We start from the raw sequence: 20,431 nt of genomic DNA, 5'->3' as shown, positions 1-20,431 counted from the left end.
TGTGTAGGAGTGAAGTACTGCGAGACAACTTTAATGGATTTTTGAGTTTTGAACTTTTTTTGACTTCTGAAGAGGGCGCGCCAGAAAAAAAACTTTGAAAACCACAGATTTAGCCTGATTCAGCCAAAACAGAACAACTTGTGTGACTCGTTAGTTTTACCATTTTGCTGGTTTTGGTTGAGCTGGACTCCAGTTCACGTGGGCGGCCGCAGTGTACTCTCAAGAACGAGACAGTAACTTCATGTCCTCTTCATTTTTGTCTTCCTTTTCTGCCCTCAAGCACAACTCCAAGCCACATATTCACACATTTTGGAGGTGACACTGAGCACAAATTCACTTTCCAGAATGCTCAAATATTCTGCTTATAATCGTTTGGACTCAAACTCTATCGGACTTAAAGTTATATTATATTGTAGCCATTTCAGTCATTCTTGCACTAAAGCTAACAACTCATATGGCTGCAAATGACTGACTGTCCACAACAAAACACACATGAAATAGGTGTCAAACCACAGTGTTGCAGGGGACGTTTGTTGGTGTTGGTGTTTTGTACGCTCAGCAGCATGTGTGGTTTATTTCTGCCCGGCCGTGGAGCTCTTTCTGTTGTTGAAAAGCTGAAGTGGATATTCCAGCTCTGTCTGTTGAATCACTGTTACATCTTGACCTTGGTTCACAAGGTTGTCCTGGCCCAGCCGGCTATCATCTCAATCACACGCTGATTCCTCCGCCGTGTACCGTGTGCTGCTGAATTAATAACGCCATCAGTGTTAAACAACTGCTGCTAGCCTCCTGCTCTCACCTTCTGTCTATCTCTGGTTTTCTCTTTTTCTCCCTTTTTTTTTGCAAACAGAAAAGTGCACACAACACACTCTTGTTATCCTCACTCGTGAGCACATTACCTTGATTTACATTCATTCCCTGGAGGCCTATCCTCACTCCAACCACGACCGTTATAGCCCTAATTTAAAGACTAACCTAAGTGTTGACACTACAATTAAAGTGCAACCTTGTGGGGACCAGCTTATGACTGTTTTTGTACATATGTTAGATTAGATTAAGCCAAAAAGAAATAGTTAACCCATTGTGGATGTGGAAGTTTTGCCCCACTATGTGATCAGATTTCATGACTTCTATCAACTGTGTGCAATCAGATTCTTCATTTTCAGTTTGCATGTAGGAAAACCTGAGTGAAGAATACAATTTATACTCAGCTGAGGTGGAAAAGTTTGCGTATCAATATAAATATAATGTGACAAAGTGCACTTAGCAAACTAAGCTAACATTAATGCTGTTTTACATCGAATGCAGCACGGCGGCGATATCTATGCAGCACATCTGATGCAGTGCATCAAGCTGCATGTCATTTTACACCGACTCCCACAGAACCCACAGACTCCGTTTGTGTGCCCACCAACCACTGTTCAACAAGTAGAAGAGAAGAAAAGCCGGTTCTGGTGGTCAGAGAGCTCCTTACGTTTCTCCACACTACAAGTGGATGTGCACTTAGGTTGCTGGGGTGTTTTATAGGTAGTTGTTAAGCAATCTGAGGAGGAAATCCCAAGATCTTGGCTGATAAAAAGTGAACGATATCATGCACCCGATTTGACCGAGTGCATTTTCAAATTCAGCCAGTGCCTTCACAAAATCAGACAGGATGTTTATTTTCAGCCAGGAAAAACACAGGAAACAAGTCAGATAACATGTAGGACATCATTTCATTTTAAAGCCATTTTACATGTGTTCAAACACTATTTAATGTGCTGCAGCAATGATAGAATTTTAATTTAAATCATGGAAAATTGGATGGAATCCACGGAAAACAATTAGATTCTTCTCCCCACAATGTGCACGATCTATGATCAATTTTATATTCCCACAGATTCAGATTTTTGTCCCCACAGTAAATGTGTGAATAGACTTTTTCTGCCACAGCACACACACAGAGCCATCATGACATGGATCAAAAATATCAATCCACCGTCCCTTTACAATTATTGTTGGATTAATATAAGAAGAAAAGCTGATTGGCATTAACCTCAGTGGTGACAGACAACCCAAGCCTTTCATGTCATGTCATGCTTTGTTTGTGTGATTTATTGTATATCTCTTTGTCTCTTGTCCTGCAATCTTGACATGCAGCTGCCTATAACTTACAAAGATCAGACAAAGGCCATGTAGTGTTGTGGTAGCTTTGATAACAACTCCTTTATCTGCAAAGCAAAGTGGGAAAGGCTACAGAACAACGTACGTTTACAGAATCGTACGTGTTTGCTCAACCTGTAACACTTGTTTAGAGTTATTTGAGAGCCCTAGAACCAGGATAAAGTTCCCCTTATTTTGGTTCATTGTCTCAGCCTGAGAAGGACATATGGCAGGCCGGATTGATGGGATTCATTTAAAACACTTTGAAAACTGATTGCCAACCAAAACCCATTAATCAGTGTGTCACAAAAAAGATTGATATGGATGTCAGACATGTTGCTTCGTTTGCATGCAGAGGTTTTAGGCCTCATTCTGTCCCATAATGAGTTGTCTTTTGTGTTAGCAATCATTTTCCACTAGAAACTGTCCATTTTTTCTTCCAAGTGGCAGACACGCTGTAAATGTACCGGCCAGTATTCCCCTGCTGAAATGAACTCATAAAAAGCAATGAAATGCGCAATTAATTTGTTGTCTCCATATTAATTTTACTTTTGTTAAACAGAAACAAGCTCAGCGTAGTAATGCCTCCCCGAGCACAGTAATAAAATCTATTTTAAATGTGCTTCTGAAGGTTTTTAGTCTAAAAGGAAATTTCTACCACTGAGCATATTAGAAATGCTCTACAATGGTTTAACAATGAATTGCTAAGATGTCTTCCATATGTTATCTTTGCTTATAAAATGGACGTGGAAGCCTATTTCTACCATTTCTATGGTCAGAAAAGGCCCTGTGAGTCATTTTAATGATAAATTAGCTTGAAATAATGACTTAGTATTGCAAAATAACGAGAAACAATCTGAAAATGTTGAGATATTGTTAATATTTTGAAGAAGTTTCTCATTAATTTGCTATACCAATGCATTATTTTGCTACAATAAGTAATCATTCTGAGATACAAAGTCATAATTTTGAGATTTTATTATTATTTTGCTATACTAAATTGTTATTTTACCATACAGTCATTATTTTTCATAATTTTGAAGTCATTATTCTAAGATACAAAATCATTATTTAGATATGCTCTCATTATTTTGCAATGCTAAATCATTATTTTAAGAAAGTTTCTCATTATTTTACAATGCTAAGTCATTATTCTGAGATGCAAAGTCATTATTTTAATATTTTCTCATTAAAAAGGTCAACACTAAGTCAATATTTTGAGATTTTCTCACCACTGTAAGGTATTAAGTCATCATTTTAAGATACAAATCCACTGTGTGGAGATTTTCTCATTATTTTGTAATACTAAGTCATTATTTTAAGAAAGTTTCTCATTATTTTCCTATACTAAGTCATTATTTTGAGATTTTCTCACCATTCTGAGATATTAAGTCATTATTCTGACTTACAAAATCACTGTTTAAAGAACGTTTCTCATGATTTTGTAATCCTAAGTCATTATTTTGAGACTTTGAGATAGGTCATTATTTCAAGAAAGCTTTTCTTTATAATGACTTGAAGGATTTTGTTTTTTCACATCACGTTGGCAGACATGTTCTTCCTTAATTAGGAGAACTTTTGTCCCTGATACATAAAGATGATTACCAGAAATGACTTTGAAGTGAAACCACTTTCTTAAGATCACGTTCTCCTGAAGTCATAAACAAATTCCTAACGTAGCGTGTAGTTTTATGTCACATCCAAATACGTCACTCTTCCCACTTGACTGTTCATTTGACATGCTGTATGCTCTGTTAACCCCCCGGGCCCGTCTGTGAACGGGATACACACATTAGTTGTACATGAGTAACGTTTGTCTGCTTGTTGCTCTGACAGCTTCCCCCCCGTCCAAGTGTTCCCTCTACACTCATTCAACAAAAACGCTTACCCCTTCATCTGCAGGCCCAGCCGCGTATCGTAAGATAAAAATAGCTTTTTAGCATCGTGGGAATTCCCCCTCTGTTTGAAACATGGTAGTGGGGCAGGGATTCCCTCAAGGGACCCATGTACAGAGAAGTTTAACACCAGGCCACGGCCCTTTCAACCTGCGGATCTCGTTTCAGCAGTTTAGGTGGAGGGAAAGGGATTGAGGCTTCTTAATTAACTACTGTACGTCCCTTGTTATGTTGCCTATTAGAGTATGTTCAGGAGCCTATAAATAGGGTAATTGCTAATTATCTACAGTGATCTCACCAAAGCTGTGATTATGCTTCAGAGTTGATAAGGGTGCTTGATAGGAAGGAAATAGAATACTGCTGTGCACCAGAAGATTTAAATTCACCCTTCAGTTTGAGCAAATCCTTTTGTGACTTAGGCAGCAAGGGACCGTATTACAGAAAGTTTATAACTTCCAAATCCCATCTTGACTGTTTGGTAACCATGGTAATTAGGGTTCAGACCTAATTTAGGGGCCATTACAAATGAACAGTTCCTGGATCAGTGTTCCTATCTTAACTTAAGATGAGAAATGTTTATCACACCAGAACTTTAAGTTCGCAAAATCTTAAATAAGTGAGGGATGATTCCTGACAAGGTGGTCATTTACATGTTGGATGGTTTCCTCCGTGGAGTCCATTAATTCCTGATAAAGGACACCTTGAAGGGCGTTATCCTGCGTGGTCACATGCCAAAGAAAAAAAAAACAGACATGAGACTGACAACTGTGTCACAATAAGATTCCACTTCCTGTTCATTTGTTACAAGTCTACAGGAGCCTCACAGGAAAGACAAGAAAAAACTCACAAGCCTTAAATATACAACAGTTAACATTATTCTAGCAAGATTCGGAGTGAATAACACTGCATACAGTTGACAAACGTTAAATAATTTATATTGACAAATGATTGGACGTGTTCTGTTCTAAATGGCAAATGGGATGTGAGATGATTGCTTACAAAAATCTAATATACAAAATATCATTAAGTTCAGACGGACAGTGCACTTCTTGCTCTTTGTGTGAGGATGGGGTGCTAACTCCTTGTGACGTTTCTGTCTCTTTCTTCTCGTTTAATCTGTATGGCTGCTCTCATATGGCTTTTGCACTGTGGACGCTATCTCAGCCCACTCTGTGTCTTTTATCTCCTGAGTTAACATTGTAATAAATTTCCCAAAAAAGAGCATCTTTGGGTTTCTCTACAGATGATACCAATGCCTCTAACTAATCTGTCTTGAAGTTGTCATTGTTTTTGCTCTGGTTATGTCTGCTTCAATGATAAAATCCAACAGTTAAAAAGATCTTTAGCTCTGCAATATGAGAAAATAGCATTGGTTGCTAGGTAATGAACATAAAAGTTGATAAACCGTGTTGGATTGAGTATTTAGGATTTCCTAATCTGAGATAAGATAGGATGAAGTAAGATAAGACAGGATCCCTTGCAAGGTAGGATTTGCTTCTGTAATATCAAATTGTGAAAATCCTACTTTAGACTCTTCCTATCTTAAGACTTACACTAAGATAGGAAGTTTCTATAATATGGTCCCAGAGGACATAAAGTCCTGCTCAAGATCAGGAAAAAGTAAACGGCAATAAATGTGGGCTTCTTTCTACTGTAGAAAGAAAGATTAAGGATGCACAGAGATATGCAGCTCAGCAGATGGATGGCGTGCTACATCTTGGAAACAGTTTTCAAAAGTTTTTAGAGCTGAAGAAAGAAAAACAAACCCTTTTAAAAATGCTTTTTATAGTGGCATGAGACAGAAACATCCCATGCCATGTCGTGCCAACACAGCCTGGGTCAGAATACTTGAGTACACTTTGAGTATTTTCTGCAGCATTGCCCAAATTTCATCACTCAGTATCCAAAAAAAAAATAAAAATCCAGTTTTAAGCTCTTTTCTGTCATCCAGGACGTTTTTGTGTTACCAATAAATGAAACCACTGATACACAAAATTCAAACCCTACATTGGACAGTAGTAAGATGTCCCACAGTCCTGCCTCCTCAGGGGTATTGGAGATGAAAACATCAAGGTTGAGGGCTGTTGGCTGTAAAGCAGAGGGACGCAAGATCACAGGACACTTCTGGTTTTAACTGTGGCCCCCGGCCCTCAGCAGCGCAGCCCTTCCTTAACCACTGTCCCACTAATTGGCTCTGTGGATAATGCTGGAACTCTGAATTTACATGGAGACACTTTGAAGACTTGAGCGCAGTCGCCCTCGGGCGCCGTCTTACATCCGCTGTGCCCGGCCTCAGCAGCAGCACACGGTAAACCGAAGCAGAAAGCAAACACTCGGTCCAGGGAGGATGGGGAAAAAAGGGGAATGTAGAGGTAACATTTGTCTAGGGACCCATGAGATTGGATGTGAAACGAGCACAGCCGTATGCTTACTGAGGATGGAAGTAGACAGAGAAAGAGTGAGGGACACAGACAAAAAGATATAGTGACAGTAGGTTGGTTTACATGCGCAAAACGTAACCTGCCTTCACTTCAGTTTAGGTGTGATGAAGCTGTTTATATAATCCTCCACCCTGCACTGAGCCTCGATGCTGCTCCATATACATAAAATCCAACAAATCTGTCATTTCTTCCACGTGAAGTTTCTCGGCCATCATTTATCTCCAGTCCATGCATGGCTAACCAAGGAAGCCCAGACATCCTTCTCCTCAGCCACATCCTCTGCTCCTCCTGGGAGATCCCGAGGCGTTCCCAGACCAGGAGGGATATATGATCCCTCCAGAGCGCTCTGGGTCTGACACGGGGTCTCCTCCCGGTCGGACTCGCGGAGGAGTACCTCCTCAGGGAGGCAACCAGGAAGATCAGATTGTCTCAATCTCAACTGGGTCCTTTCAACATGAAAGAGCAGTGGATATAGTCAGAGCTTCCTGCTGATATTTAAGCTACTCATTAGCTCATTTCCATCAGTGTATTTTTATGCATGTTTTGAAGTATCACAAAGGAAAAGGTTGATAGGAACGGCAGAATTTCCCAGAAAAGGGGTTTTATGCTTGATTAAGGTGTTTTTGCCTATTTTGAAAAAGAGTTGAGGAGATAGAAACATTCTGTTTTCTACGTTGTTTTTCACCGTTTGAGGTTCAAATGGCACTCTTTTAATTATGTCATCTTAATGCGCCCCCTTCTTCTGGAGAATTGGCGCCACCTACTGCTTATCTCAATGAATGAACTCATAATAATTGCATAACATTAGTGGATGGAAACAAGCATTCGTTGACATTTTCTTTTAAGCAAAATTTGCTTAAATTTGCAATTCTACTACAATTGCCAAATGGAAGTGCAGATTTGCAAAGTTTTTAATTAACTATAGTAAACTATAAAACTCAGTTTTCTTATAGAGATAATTTTCCATTTGTAACATTTATAACCAACCATGAAATCCAGTTCAGATTCAAGTGAGTGATAATTGATTTTGTCGTCATGTCTGCATCTATAATTTGTTTACGAGCGGACCTTGAACGCTCTAGTATGGAAACCACGCAGGCGCTAAGTGATAAATGTGCATAAAAAATATGAGACTGATGGGTCCAGTAATATGTGAGATTATCTGTAGACACAAAGGACATTAGCTTCAGCCCACAATGCACAACGACCCATTGCATGAACTCCACCAGGTGAAATATTTGACTAATTTGAATCACTTTTGAGTTACAAATTGGGACGACAGGGATTTAAAGTAAAGCAGAACTGTTGCAGTTACTGTATATGAGAGTGAGTGGTTCTTTATTAACTAGCTACAGTATTTGTGCCTGTTGTTGCTGGAGGCTGCTGTGTGGATGTCAGAAATCTTTGTGCACGCCTGAGCCCTCTTTTTTAAGCGCTCACTGTGCTTCATTTGGCACAAGCGCGCTCATATACTGTCTATTTGCAGTACTGTCTGCTGCAAGTTGCACGAGTCAACATAACTGTGCATTTTAGCGTGCGAGCGAAGAATAAATATGTGCCCGGCTGGTTCACTTTGACACTTACATAAGCTGTGAATGTGATTATGAGAGCAATATCCCAGCGGTGTCTGTTGTGTGTACTAGTCTCAGCCTGATGGCAATGTTAAGCTCCCTCTAGGCCAGAGTGTTTATCTCACTGGTGTTTAGGCTTTGGTCTTTGGACTGCACCCAAAGCAAGGCCCCTGCTGTCCAGGCAGCTCTGCTCCAGCTAACTCTGCTAGTTGACCTCGTTTAAAGGCCTGGCTGTGCTGTCTAGCTGTCCCTCTGAGCGCACAAGAGACACAGCCATCCAGCTCTGTGCACTGTCTCTGTGACTCTGTGTGTGTGTGTGTGTGTGTGTGTGTGTCTGAGTTAGAGTAATGCACAGGCCTGAAATTGTGGTCTGAGCCAGATCCAGAGCCAATTTATTTAGCCCAGTCCCTGCCCAACAGCTAAAAAAGCATGAACCCGGCCTGAAGCAAATATATTGACGTCAAAACTCATTCCTCTCCTCTCCTCTGCTCTCTCTCTCTCTCTCTCTCTCTCTCTCTCTCTCTCTCTCTCTCATACACAGGGCTGCACACAAGCACTGGTTCACTTTTCAGCGTCTCTGCTGTAACTTATGGACCTATTCATCATGAGGCATTAAGTGACTAGTGAGCCAAATGTATATTATACCCTTTATATCCGCAACGACAGCCAATTAGTCAGAGGGTGGGGTTAGAGAGTGTAATTGTACACTTAATATACTTCAAATTGTATTGTACTTTTTATTGACTCAATACTGTAATTCTTTTTCTCCATGCTACTGCTGATACATGTTACTGTCTACATACAGCACCTACTGCATGTCTATCCAGCCTAAAAAGAGGGTTGCTTTACCCATTTTTGTCCTGATAAAAGTTTGGGTAAGGATAGAAGGTGTCACACCTTATATGCATTGTAAAGCCATGCGATTTTGGCCTATGAACATAAAATAATTTGTAATTTTAATATAAAAGCATGTAATGTTGAATTGCAATAGGGGTGGGAGATATGATCAAAATCTTCTCTCACATAATTTGTAATTTTATATCACAGTGATGCATATAATCAGCATAACTGTTCTGTAAATTCAGTTAAGAAATTATTTCACATAACCACACTGTAATTCATCACATCTCATCATAAGCAAAAACAACTGCCTCAGATTAGGCAACACATGAGTTAAAGACAAAAGACTCTCCTCCATGTTTTCTGTTTACTCTCTTCTTCTGCAGTGTTTGACAAACCATCGCAGATCTGCATTACTGCCACCAACTGTTGCTCTAACGTCAAGTGAGAATGTGTGTGCCCAACTTTGCAAAGCAGCTGCATTTGCAAGATCACATGATTTGCTACATAGCCTGTCCCCAAAGTATACATCAAGGTTTGGCTCCTGTGGTGGAAACAGTTTTGCCAAATCTCTACCAGCAGACACATTTGTATGGTTGCATGGTGCATACCACCATAGTGACAAACCCTAAATTGTAATATTAATATTTTAGGCTAAAAGTTGGCTTGAATCAAGCCCAATGGTTCCCATTACAGAATCTATTTGGCAAAAGCTTTTGTCCAACAAACTTCCAAGTACAAGTTCATACAAGTACATCCAAATTTAATAGAAGTGCAAATAAAAAAGTGCATTCGAGAGCTACCTGACTTCAAATCAGGCCTTGGCCTACAGGCTATTACCTTTTGTAGAAGTTATAGGGACATTTCAGCAATTTTCCCTCCATTAGGCTGGGGAACTTGCAAGCAGCAAGTAAAAAATAATCAATACAATCAATACAGACAGAGATAACCTAACTTTTAGTCTTCATAATGGGTCAGACTCCAAAAGCTCTAAACTTGAACTTAATAGAGTATCTTTCAAGGGCTTTTCCATTTTCAGTTTTGGAGAGGGTGAATCAAGCCATGCTGTGTTCACTTGCATTTCTATTACAAGTTATTACACACCGAGCTGTGCTGAGTCACGCCCGTCATGGACCATCTGCAGAGTCGGGCCAAAGCACACCTGACCACCTTGTGTTAATGCCTCGCCAGCCTTGACAACCACTCTTTCTCCCCCTAAAACAAGCATGAACAAGGTTTTTAAAAGTGTAATTTCTCAGTACTTTTGTAACTTCTAACTGAATCTCTGTGGGTATGTCGCCGTTTGTACTTTCAAGTATCTGCTCTGTTTTACTGTTTCATGTTTAGCTGTATAGGAGTTGTGTTAAGTTAATATTACTAATGAAATTCCACAAATTCCCACTTTTGCTGCTACATAATCAAAGTTTTTAAAGAACAAAACAATGAGGGACCTTTATTGTGAAGATTTTATAGGAAAAGAAATATGTTTATTAACTGTTTTAGAGCCTGTCAATTAAATACTAGTGCATCTATAGTTAAAAAATACACCTTCAAGTGGGAGATGCAGATCCCTGCGATGCTGGACTGACGTGCCGAGTCAAACCAAGCCAGCAAATGTATGGAAAAGGGAGGTTTGTTAGACCCTCTGTGTCTGGTTAGTACCAATGTCTCTCTGTGCCTGAGGGGGGGATGACTCTAGTGACATCACCAGGCTTATTTTCCTCAGACATTATACACATTCTAGTTTTTTTCACTTGCTGACTAGTACTCCCAGAGAGAGGGATTTTATTTTAATGTGTAAAATCGATAAAAACGTGTGCAGGACTACATGTGCATTTATGTTATTTAAAGAACCTCATTAGGCAAACTGTCAAGAAGAAAAGGCTCACAGCATCGTGCTCAACTCCTTTGTTATTTTTCTTCCATTTAAACAAACACCACCGTCCCTTGGTGCCTTCATGCAGCTCCTGAGCTGGCAGTTTACAGCACAGACACAACTGTACTGTATGTGCAGAGTAAATTGCCCTCCAGCCAAGTCTTCTCCTCCTCACCTCCTTTCCATGCATTCTATAGTCCAATCTGTAATTATTGTACGCTGAGCTTTCCTCAGGGTTTATGTTGCACTCTGTAGGATCATTACAAATATCTACAGAGGCCTATTAGCGCTTGATTAGGCACGGTGCTGGACCGGAAGAGCGTGGGCTTATTTCAAAGACAGGGAGAGTCCTCGGCAGGTCCTAATTAGCCGCCAGGATTGAGCTAGTTCCTGGTTTCCTGGTCAGGTGGAAGACGCTGGCCTCCACATCAATTAGTGCTACTCTCAGAGTTGGTTTTTATTCCCCTGCTTCATGTCACTGAGAGGTGATGGAGGAGAACTGCTGTGTTTGATGTCAGCAGGAAGAATATGTAGAGTGTGTGCATGTTTGTATGCAGCAAGAACCGCACTCTATTGTAGATTAATGCAAAGATATATACAGTCGATACGGTATTATAAGGAATTTATAGTCTGAATTTACTTTCTTTCTTGAGGTCCTCAGAGATTATGTTTATAATGCGCTACTTGGTCACGTAAACAGCACATTACATTTGGATATTGCTAACTAGGTCCTATTCCGAATGGAGAATTTTCGGATCAGCGTGTGGGATTATTTTGATCTCTTCAATTTGGTTGAGCAAGCTGAAAAATTACCAAGTCATCAAACTTTGTTGAGGGGTATTTGTTGTTCTCATTCTGTTCAGTAAACCCTCTTCAGTGAAACAAAATCCAAAAATACGTTTACCTTTGAAAACTCCACCACAAACAGACCACATGCCGAGAGTGATTTTTCTGCCACAAACGTTGTGGAAGGATTTGAAAAGGTTTGGTTCTGAAAACCTCAGTGCACCCTGGGGACTTTTTGGGGCCTAAAATACTCCCATCTGCTAGAGATGACTCAGTCAGGTTGAGTTAAGTTAATATGATTTTTCAACAATGGATTATTTTATAATACATGAAATGTATTTAGGATGAAATACATTAAACCCAGAGGTAATGAAATATGCTATAAAATGCTATAAAACCATTCAAGGCCATAGCAACCATAATTATTCTGTTAACTTACTTGTAAATGCCTTTAAACACAGGAGGAATGGTCTTTACTGAGTCATAGCACTACAGAGGCTTTAAGAGGCCTTACCATCTGGTGCTCTGTCTCCAAAATTAATCAAAAGTTTCAGCCATCTCTACACTCAATGAAAATTCACGTTTCCTGTCAATATGTAGTTCAGAGGTCGTGCCCTCTGCAGTATGAGGCAGGGTCAGGGTCAACAGTATACGGCTCCTAAAAGAGCTCAAAGTCATAAACAAAAAGAAAGCCAATAATTGGAATCCAGTGCAGAGTCATAACTCTCACAGCACCAACACTAAACATGTCTGTCTGGCTTTAGTCTCAGTTAGGTTCAAACTAATGCATTCTGGACACTGGTATATACAGCAGAACGGATGTGAGCAATTTCTTGAAAGCATGTGCATATTCTATTCAATATTCTATTCACAAAACTCATTAAAATGTATGTTATCAACAGAGGTGACAAAAGGCCACACATTCTGCTCTAGTAGAGGTACAGATTCTTGTGTTTTAAAAAAAAAAAAAAGACTGGTAAAAGTAGAAATGCTGATTCAACTTCTTCACTGCAGTAAAAGTGAAGAAGTACAGGCTGTCTCCCTCTCTGTCAGTTTCAGCGTTTTTGTCTTGACACATTGTTTTCGTCTTGTTATGTCTTTTCCATATTTTTTAGTGTTTTTTATCTTGTTAGTTTTTTGTCTTGTTATGTCTTTTTTTGTGTGTTTTTGCATCCTTCACTGCATTTTTCATCTTATTATGTCTTGTCATGTTACGCCTTCATCTTGTTGCATCTTTTACATGGTTTTTCATTTTGTTGTGTCTTTTCGTTCTTGTTACATCCTTGTCTTGTTTCGTCTTTTGTGGAATTTTTTGCCTTAAGGTATCTTTTTGGTCTTGTTACGTAATTTGCTGCATTTTTGGTCTTGTTACATAGTTTTGGTCTTGTGTCTTTTACAGCTTTTTTTCCTTATTACATTTTTACTTATTATTACTTATTACTTGTTACTTTGTCTACACAGCAATAAAAAATAAAGATACTCAAGTAAAGTACAGATAGGTGAAATCTCTAAAGTCTGGTAGCTGAGCATATGTACTTAGTTTCTTCCCACCTCTGGTTATCAAGTCTATACATGTGACAACTGTGGGGGCATTTAGATTCAAGTTAATTTAAATACCCTATATGGTCAAATGTATGTGGACATTGATGGCAGCTGCATCATTCCCAGTTCAAATCCAGCAAGGAATCTTTGTTGTGTGTCATTTTTCGTCTGTCGATCCACATTTCCTGCGATCTCTCTTCTGCCACTTTCAAATGGAGGCAAATACAGAACAAAAAATATTTTTTAAAAATTTCTCCCATTCAGCCAGAAGAGCATTAGTGAAGTTGGACACTGGTGTTGGGTGATATGACCTGGGGCTCTGCAACCTGCAAGCTGTGACTTGCAACATGTGATAGTTTCCTCTCACACTAATTTTGACACATTTAACGAATCAAACAACACACCAAGCATGATCAAGTGAGAGGACTGCGGGACTCTCACATTTATCAACATTTTGCAAGTGAAAGTCATTTGTGAAACGTGCAATTTGGGATCTGTGTCTAAGTAGTGTTCATCAATTGTTGCTGTGAAACAGTGAAGTTCTTCCACACCTGTGAAAAACTGGGAAAAAGCATTTCTCTTATGCCACGGTTCACACAGGGGAATTTTCATGTTGAAACATGAAAGGGCAACCCTGTATCTCATAGAAATCACATTTGATTATTACTAAATTGTTTTCATAATTACATTGTGGTGATACATTCTGCATCATGCATCAACATTTTCCAGTTTTCCAGGTACATTAATTAACAACTTATCTTATTATGTTAATAGAAAACAAATCTCGGGCCGCATAAAGTTTCCCTCAGAACGTATTTGCTTCTGCAGTTTAGCTCTATAAAAATGTAATTTCTCTGAAGAAAGGCTGGAAAGGACTTTTCCCAAAACTGTTACTGTGTCTCTGCAAAGTTTGTTTATTTTTCTGTTTTTGAAATAGACTTATTTAGTTTCTTTTTTTTTTAAAAAGTAAAATGGAACAACTCTGGGTGAGGAAAAAAATCACTCTTCGGTTAAAATTCTCAGAGCTCATAAACAATCTGTGACAATATATTATCATATCATTATATTCTGCCACATTAAGTTTCCCTTCAGTGGAACCGTAGCCCAAATCATGAAAAACAGCCCCAGACCAAATTTTTATATTTTCTAATCTAAAATTCATCAAAGTCATTTAATGTTTGCATTCGTTTCATTATGAAAAATATTTCCATATCCTCATACTGCACTTTTCATCTATTACTTTTTAAACCTTTAGCTAAACTACGTTTTATGATTTGTCTGAAGCCCACCAACATCACTTCTCCTTTAACTGAGGGATAGTGAAAAATCTGAAACTGCAAAAAAAAAAAAGCTTTATACATCCAAATATTCTGTTTTACATTGAAAATGTTGCTCTTTCCACTGCAATATTTGTGCTTTCCTGAGGGTAGTGTTTGGATTTGGGTGCATCCCTGGTAAAGCGTGCTGGAGGAGGCAGGACATGAGACAAAAAATATGCACATATTGAAACGTCACCATGCCCACTCACTCGCTGTGAATTCTCTGGTAAAAGATCTGCTTTAATCACACATGGGATCAATCAGACATTACAAAGATTTGTGGCAGGGTAAAGTCAGTTTAATGTCAACTGATGTTCCTTTGGGTAAAGTCTAGAGTTCAGAGTTGTTCTGCTTGTGAGAAAGGGACTGGAGTGTCCACATACTTTTGGCAATGTGGTCCTACTTCCAATCAGCATCACTGCTGAGACGGACTTCTGGTTTCTGTCCTGTCAATGATTCATTTTTAAGGATTTAGGTCACTATTAAATTATGAATTGATCACAATGTTACAAACAGCCCTGATGTAAGAAACTGCACAAGCTGGAGAAAGAAAAAAGAAAGAGAGACTGAGTGTGTGTTGTGTCTATTTTTGATTCCTGCGGCCCTTTTTTTTTTTTTTTTTTTAAGTGCTCTGTCGCAGGCAAACCATGCTGGTCTGACAGCGTGACGCACTCTGATAAAAAGGCTCTCGCTCGCGGTCACACACATGTCACCATGGCAATTAGCATGTCACAGCGTGCGTGATTGACAGCTGCCACAGCTGGCATGTAAACAACAAGGAGGGGTGCTGGTGGGGAAACCTGGGGCGGTGGTGACATACAATACGAGCTATAGGTGTCTCTTTCACATGTGACTATCATGAAGAATAAATGAGGTAAATCATATTTGCTTATCTCTTCACCCGCAGACAGATAACAGGAATAAATGGATTGAAACAGTCACTATTTATTTTTCATTATTCTTCATTTTCTTATTATAGTTAAATTATAACTTTGTACTTAGTTTAAAGGGCAAATAAATCAATTCATTGCATCCATGTCGGGTTTTATCAGAAACATTAGTTTGAGATTTTACAGTACAGACAAACACATCATTCTCAGTCCTACCAGCCTAATTAAATATCAGTTAATTCAATGTGATTTCTGCTCTCCAGCAGCACAGTTGATGCCTGCAGCTCATTATGGATGGAACAATATGGCTGCCTGAGTTGCTCCCTATCAACAGAACATCATAACACATAATTAATAGCATATGTCATGCATATAGAAGTAGGTCACTGCTTATTTACTATGTTGTCTTATAATTAGAAAAGATTTAGCTGTATATACTGTATGTGTGAAAATAATGTAATCCTGTGTAGACCGTGACAGTGTATCATAATGTAGTAATTCACTCTGGTATATTGATTTTTAAAAATAAGTTTTGGAGAACAATTAAATAAGTTTCATTGTTGATGAACCCGCCAATTATTTTCTTGATTAATTGACGATCTTTTTGGTCCATAACCCTGTTTACACTTGATTTTAAAATGTGTTTTGGGTAATTAAATTACAAGAGGACAGCATTAAATACACGTGTCAACGACCAGCAAGATGCTTTATGATCTGATCACTCAAACCACTTGGCAAAGTGCCCTGGGATGCGTTTAACCGCATATCTGTCGCAGTGTAAATGCTAAAGCGTCCGCTAACAAGAACGTAACAGGAAAACAAAACGCGCCAATGCTGGAAGAACAAGCAGTGATGTACGTGGTTTGAGTGCAAGTGAAACCAGATGCCTAATCTTCATTTGTGCAGAAGATTCAATCCAAAGATAACTAGACGACTGTTGTCGCAGTGAGTCCGTTTACAAGGGCATTGCTTGGACGGGCCAATTCAATTACTTTTTTTAAAAAAATTGAAAAAAGTAACAAGGGTGTCTGACCTGGAAAGTTAGGAAGTTTTTATTTTTTTCTCCACTTTATTAGTTTCCACTATTGGAAAAGAGACATAATGTACAAAAGTAAAGAAAAAACAGCATATTTGCAATCCAACATAAGAAGAAGCTTTTTGTTTTAATAAAAATAATGTCATTTTTTTTCGCTCAGTTTGACTCTCCTAAATTCCCTCCGATTAAACACCCCGAGTTAAAACTTTTAATAAAATAAGTGCAGACATAACCGATGACTGGGATAATTAGGCTCTCCCTCGTTTGACGAAATTACTTATTCATACTTTTTTCAGATTTAGAAATGATCAAAGGGCTGGATTGAGGTCATTAAAGGGCCGTATATGTCCGCCAGTTGAACAGGCCTGTGCTGGATACTGCTAGCTTGTCTGGCAACTGATGTAACAACTGTGATTCCAGCGAAAGTTACGTAGGCAGTTATGAAATCTTAACACTAGCTGGTTTGGATCATTAAAGACACATTTTAAAATCAAGTGCAAACAGGGTATTTGATGTCAAAAAAAGTGTGAAAACAGAGTATGGTGAGAATCCCCACATTTAGGACAAGCTGCATGTTTGTGGCATTTTTGCATGAAAAAGGAAAATATATTTTTTAAAAAGTTGCCAATTAATTTACTTTAAATAGACTAATCAACTAATCATATCAGCTTCAAAGTTAGCTTAATTTAAGTTCACTACTTAACATTAGAGCTGCAATGATTAGTCGATTGAAAGAAAATTCATTTTTTTGGTAATCGATTGATAATTTCATCATCATTTTTAAAGCAAAACTGTCAAACCTCTGCTGGTTCCAGTTTCTTAAATGTGATATATGTGCTATTTTTCTTTGTCATTCATGACGGTAAATGAAGAGTCTTTGGGTTTTGGACACCTGGTTGAACAAAAGAAGCAATATGAAGACATCGCTTTGGGCTCTGAGAAAATGCGATGAGCATATTTAACAATTTTTTAAATTTTTTAGAGAGAAAAAAATGAGTAGATTAATCAGTAATCAAAATAACCATTAGTTGCAGCACTATTTTATGTAGAGACAATTTAATTTTGCAGACCTAAGGCTTAAAGTTGCCCTGTGGAGTTTTCTTCTAAGACATTCAGTCTTAAAAATGTGTTGAATGCTTTTTGAAGCATAAACTTTGGAAATCGTCATTGTTTACATCCTAGCTCGCTGTATTTTTATTACATTTAGCTTGTGCATTGCTACTTCTCTTGCAATATCACTACCTGTTGAATATTCTGACACCATCGGCAGGATTGTGCATCTATAGCCAAAGAGGAACCCACTGAAAAATACACAGGCACCTTTAACTTAATATAATTTACAGTCAGTTTTTGTGAGAGCCTCATAACTTCACTCTGCACGTTGACGTTCCCAGCTCCTCATCCCTGAGTGGAGACCTTTACAGATCTGGTCCATTTTATGACCCGTTGATGGCCACTGGCTGGACGGCTGCTGCTAAGATCACATGTGACTGATGGCAGGTAGCTGTGAGGCAGGCTGCGCCGTCTGGCCCGCTTCGCCGTTCAACATACTCCACATCCTAGCCCCCGCATCAATCACCGCAGCAGGCAGGAGTGGGATGCACTGCCAGGGCTATTTCTGGCTCTCCGCTGTCACACACACGAAAGAATATGCATACTCACACACACACACACACACACACACACACACACACACACACACACACACACACACACACACACCTGTCTCGGGCTGTTTCTTCCAGTGTCTCTGTGAGGTGGGCATATTAACAGTGGCAGGCAGTAGCTGCAGCACGCTCCACCTGTCCTGAGGAGACAACTGTTGGGAGATGAAATCAGTTACCTGACTCACGTTGCGGCACAGTGCTCATTTAAAGCTGCACCGGGCTGATTTTTATGAAGGGATACACAACTCAGAAGCCTGAAACGAGAGGCATCGATATGGTGGAACATCCATCCTGCAGGTTCACCCAATCTGACCAGATAAAACGTGCACTTTGACACCAACAGGACGTATTGAACAAAATCTAACTGGTGTAATCCAAACTGGTAACTAAGCAGCACTAACATGTGATTTTGTTGCAGGTTTTACAAACACAAACACATTAAGACGTAAAAATCATGAGCTTGGATTGCTTACAACACCTAAAAGCATATGCATAACCAACTGTTATTAGTTTTCAGTAGTTTTTGGTTGATTTTTGGTGGTTGCCATGGTGGCTCGGGAGTAGGATTGATTAAAGCAGCATTAACAGATAAACAGTTGCCTAGTTACTCATCCAGCACACAAAGAGCAACATCAGCATTAATTTGAAGTCATGTTTCTGGTGATTTTTGGAACTTAAGTCCAATATTCACCATGTTTTGGGCTTTGTTTTGGTCACCACCATTTCCTGAGTGAAATATCTGCTCCTTTAGTTGCAAACTGCTCCACTGTGTTCACCAGCTATTCTTGGAAACTTTTCTTTCTGCTGTTAGGCGGCTGCCATGCCATTGTTCCAACGGCCCATAATTCAGAAACCCCTACAGTCCGAAGAATATCCCTTTGAACCGAGAGCCCATTTGTCTCACAGCCTGTTATTCCAAAAACAAATTCCCACTGCATCAAAAATACACACTCCAGTATCACCAAAGTCTCTGTAAAGGAAAAAGGGAGTTTTTCTGCTACGCGTTATACATTTGCTGTTTGCTGTGTTTTGTTTTGTTTTGCTGTGTGCAAACACACATAACAAATTACATAAACTTAACAACAACAACAACAGAAAATAAATAAAAACGAAATGTACTGTAATAGACAAAGACACGCGTACAGCAGTAAAATAAGTGATTATGAGATGTCGCTCAAAACAAACCAGGAGAAAAGGAGACTATTAGAGTTAAAGTGCTTAAAGTGCTCATGTTACTGCACATTATTAAGTGCAGGTGTATATTGCACAAGGTTTGCATGCACAGATGTCTGTATGCACATACTGTTGCACAAGGTTAGCACACAAAGATATATTTATGTATACATGGTTCTATTGGTAGCTAATGTTCAAATATGTTAAACTCATCAATACAAAATAACCAAATATTTCAATAAAGCCTTGTGAGCGTAACATACTGTTGAAGTCTAGATACATAGCGCCAGAGTGTTGAACACAGGTTCACGATTTTAAGATCAAAAGCACCTTTTTCAAGGCTGTTACTGCTGGAACGAGGAGCCGTCTTCAACTGATCACTGTAGTGCCACTTTAAATGCTTTGGTCTCTTCGGTGGAATTTGTTTGAGGAACTTGTTCGCTGAATAGTAACCTGGTAATTACCTTGTGCTTCTGAGCCGCGGCCCGCCTCTCCAAGGCTTTGACTGAGGGGCCCCTGCTCGCCCTCAGACTGAAAAATGCACTCAGGCCTCACCAAGGACCTTGAGAGACGTTCAGAAATAGCCGCCTCTTAAGACGTGCAGTGTCCAGTCTGCCGCAAGGAGCATCACGTTGACTGATGCTTGATTTAGACGCCGCCGCTGGCCTCGCCTCTGGATCTCACAGTCAGGTCACAAACACTTCATAGCGTGTCAAGTGTCAGCTGAAGTACCCGAGCTATTCTGGGCCCCTTGTCGTTCCTTGGGATTCATAAGTCATTATCGTCTCCGCTTAGAAAAACATGTGAAAATAAGACTGTTATGTAGTTTTAGCGAGAGCTTTATGTCAATGACCCAAATATGTTCCTACAGAGGAGAAGATGGAATCTCATTCCCACAAGAAATAGAATTAATGGTTCTCCTTTAATCATGCAAATAAGTCTGTTCTTAATTTAGATATTAATTATGTCTTGTAATTTGGCAAACAGCACACAAAGTCTGCCAAGGATGCCCCCTGACGCCCCTCTGTGTTTTTCTCTCCCTCAGTCTGTTTCCTATCACACTTCCAATCAAAAGGAAGAAGCTGCACTAATTTAATATCAAGTGGTGAGAAGGCACAGTCAGACACAGAGACGAATCTCACAACTTAAATAATTAGACCTTTGTCCCTCCCACAAGACATTTGATCCCACATTCTGCCTGTCGCTGATTTACTTTTGGTTCACTATTGACGTATTTTAATTGCTTTTGTATA

The 20,431-nt window shown here is 39.3% G+C and overlaps 1 protein-coding gene across 1 annotated transcript in view; it reads left to right on the top strand.

Moving 5' to 3' along the window:
• gpr158a (G protein-coupled receptor 158a) overlaps nt 1–20,431 on the top strand; it is an 85,648-nt gene that overhangs the window by 27,089 nt on the left and 38,128 nt on the right. The gene's annotated exons all lie outside the window — the stretch shown is intronic.

The sequence above is a fragment of the Lutjanus erythropterus genome, chromosome 21 (genome assembly GCF_056507025.1).
Source record: "Lutjanus erythropterus isolate fLutEry1 chromosome 21, fLutEry1.hap2, whole genome shotgun sequence".
Classification (NCBI taxonomy): Eukaryota; Metazoa; Chordata; class Actinopteri; order Lutjaniformes; family Lutjanidae; genus Lutjanus; species Lutjanus erythropterus.
The sequence above is the reverse complement of the archived record's forward strand: the minus strand, read 5'-3'. Positions and strand labels throughout refer to the sequence as shown.